Here is a 3,689-nt window from a genome sequence, read left to right as displayed (position 1 = left end):
TATATTATATTATATAATATATAATTATTATAACCACACATAGTATGGGCGGGGAGACGATACGCTTCCTTCCCCAAAGAGTTATAATCCGAGGGAACGGGCCCTTCTCTAGGTGCTAAGAATATAGGCATTGAGAATATAAAGGCTGAGAATATTAGCGCTGAGAATAAGTCTCGTGAATGGATAAGATGCTGGCATATTACCTGAATGTCAATAGTCATAAACGTAGTCGAATGCCAGTAACATCACCATGAGCAACTGCTAATACTTTCTTTATCCCAACTTTTGCTGCAAACAAACTGGAACATCAAGGTTAGAAAGTAGTTTGGGGCCAACTCTCCCGATCTTCACCCGTCCAGAGTACCAAAAAACATGATGAAGGGCTAAACTTTTCACATCTTAATATGCATGTTCGACACCCTAAGTTGATAGTGTGATTGGAGTAGGGCAAGACGTAGCTCCTCATCAAAATAATAACCCGCATTCGACCACCCTCCGACCCCTTCCTCTGCCCCATTCTGAAGCCTTCAACTTCTCTTCCATACGCAATTTCTGTACCTCATCCAACTAACTACACTCTTGGCACCGTCTTAGCCTTTGAAGAGTCCCTGTATGTTCTAGTAATTGTTGTGTTCTCATCATTTGAGACACGGCTTGTTGCTATATTGTGTAAAGAGTTCGAGATTGTTGCACTATGCAAGAATTAAAGCAAGCGTTTTTGGAAAGGTCAAGTAGCAGCTTGGAGCCAAGTAAGGGCTACCCTTGGAGCCAAAGGTGCATATTCAAGCATTCTTGGAAAGGTCAAGTAGCAGCCTCAGAATTGGTAAGGGAGATGGTACATGCAAGCACTGTGTGGGTATCAAGGAGGACATCTTTCATTTGTTTATAGCTTGCCCCGGAGCAAGAAAGGTCTAGAAATTTGTGCAGTTAAGAATAGGGGAACCAATAAACTGGAGGTCTATTCTTTTGGGAGATGCACTCAAACTTCCTTACGCTACATGGGTACACATCAGGGCACATGCATTATGGTTTATTTGGATTTCTAGAAATGCTTTTCAATTTAATGAAAAGGTCATGCATGCTGATCAAATCTTTTTTAATTGGTATGAAAGTTATTCTCCTACTAACTGGTCACTATTTGCCGTGGTCCAGGCCAAGTTCTTGTTGGACCAAGAATTTCATAACTATAATGATCAGGTATCACAATTGTAGGCAGAGCTTGAAGAACACATCCAGGACACAGGGAGATGGTACATGCAAGCACTGTGTGGGTATCAAGGAGGACATCTTTCATTTGTTTATAGCTTGCCCTAAAGCAAGAAAGGTCTAGAAATTTATGCAGTTAAGAATAGGGGAACCAATAAACTGGAGGTCTATTCTTTTGGGAGATGCACTCAGACTTCCTTATGCTACATGGGTACACATAAGGACACATGCATTATGGTTTATTTGGATTTCCATAAATGCTTTTCAATTTAATGAAAAGGTCATGCATGCTGATCAAATCTTTTTTAATTAGTATGAAAGCTATTCTCCTACTAACTGGTCACTATTTGCCGTGGTCCAGGCCAAGTTCTTATTGGACCAAGAATTTCGTAATTATAATGATCAGGTATCACAATTGCAAGTAGAGCTTGAAGAACACATCCAGGACGCAGGGAGGTGTTCCAATTCAGGTGTTGACATGCAAGCATAGCTCCTTCCATCTCTGTTCCCTGTTAAAGCAGAACCCACTAACTAGAGAGCCTTCTTTGGCACATATATTTTTCTATTACACTATTCCTCTGCTCCCAGGTCCACTGCAGTAAGTTTTGCTACCAAGATTGTTGTAGCCTTGGTGGTTACCAGGACAACAACAACAAATTTTGTTTCCAAATCGACTGTATTTTTCTTGGTCATCAGGTTAATTGTAGCAGATCCTACTTTTTTGGGTTGGATAAGAAGGCATCCTGGTCTCAGGATATAAGATACAAACATCCTTCAACAAACGGAGCAACACTTGATAAATTCTTATTGATCAGAACAGTGAATCTGAGCTTAGGCTCCTCCCCTCTTTGGCTACTAGATCTTTTGTTTCTCACTCTTATCCAATGGTTTTCTTGTATGCAACATAGAAATTCATCTCTAGAGGAGAATATTTTGTCCACTTTTGACATCATTGTACAAATCATATGAATATAATATAATCAACTATTTCTTTGCCCAATAAAAAAAACTTTGGTGCACCAGAATCCATCCCTCCGTGAACGATTTCATGTAAAAGTAGCTCGCTATCATCAATGGACAAAGGGTGTGAAGGTTTTTTGAAGAAAGCATCTATATAGCACATCTTTGGTATATCAAGAGGATTCAAGACGAAACTTTCTCTATGACGGTAAGAGCGCATCTATTAGAACATTGGGTGAAACACTCTCTCTTATAGTAGTCTTAATCAATGCGTCTTCTCTTATTGCTCCCCTCAAGGTTGTCGGGCCAGGTCAACAACTCTAATCTCGATTGGTTCTCATTTTGTCACGAAGCCAATGCTGTGTTTGAGATAGCTTCCAAGCACCTTCAACGAATCGAAGAAAGTCATGTTTGCATGCTTACTTGACTTCAAGGTTTGTTACAAAAATTTATTTCATGGAGCCGCATCGTGTCTTCCTTCCAGTTTTTTATATCTTTAGCTTTGTTTGTTTGTCTTGTTTTGCAGCATTGCATTCCATCTTAATCTTCTTCTCTAACAATCTAGACTTTGTTTACATTCGTAAACTTGGATGGCCACCTCTAAGCAAAAGCATCTCGAATTTACAAGATGTCCACTGCCAAGCTGCCATCCGTGTGGGGACTCAAGATGGGTCCCAAGGAAGGCGTTTGTCGAAATTGAGGGTCATGTATCCAAGCATTCAAGACTAGGGTGGCGACATCTTTACAGTGGCTGGTGCCAAGGGTTACTACAAAATTGGTTTCCTCTTTGCGAGGTAAATATCAAAGCACCCAGAGCTTCAAGTTGGGATACTTGGTGAGGCAACAAGTGCTAGAGCCTCACGATCACCCGAACCTCTGTAGAAGAGCACCACGACCTTGTGAGCAATGCTAGTTGCAGGAAACCCCACAGACCTTTGTCCACCAATATCCCCACAGAGCAGGAAGCATGCTACAACACCTTCTGGTTCACTATCGGAAGTCTGAATTGATATACTCAATCATTCCATCTTCTTGTTAGTAGAAGTTGAAGGGAGAAATGATGATCATTGCTCGCTTCTCATCTGCCATGCTGCAAATGTCTCTATGCATGTCTGTAGGCTCTAAGATCACGCTCTGCATCCACACATGTACCTTAGCTAGTCACCCGTAAGCTTTGAACACCATAAATATGTTATCCCCGTTCGAGGAAGGTTGTTGCCCCTTGTGCCTTGCTCAATTGAGGGTCATGATTGTGAAAGAAGTTCTCTCTGAGAATTCGATCATATGCATTGTAAAGAGCTTCAAGGGGAACATTCATCTACCAAATTGAGCATGGTGGGTTTGTTCTTGCTACACATCTTTAAGCTTCATAAAAAGCGAAATACTAGGGAGACAAATTTAGAACATACTTTTCACACCTTTAGATCTTTATGAAGATCAAGGTCTACAATCTTGACATGTGGCTATATGAGAAGTCTTTAAAACCAAACTTCCCTCTAGGCTACCTACCGTAACAATGTGAA

This window comes from Dipteris shenzhenensis, chromosome 30, assembly GCF_047967505.1.
Source record: "Dipteris shenzhenensis isolate YYH24624 ecotype China chromosome 30, Dip_SZ_1.0, whole genome shotgun sequence".
NCBI lineage: Eukaryota > Viridiplantae > Streptophyta > Polypodiopsida > Gleicheniales > Dipteridaceae > Dipteris > Dipteris shenzhenensis.
The sequence above is the reverse complement of the archived record's forward strand: the minus strand, read 5'-3'. Positions refer to the sequence as shown.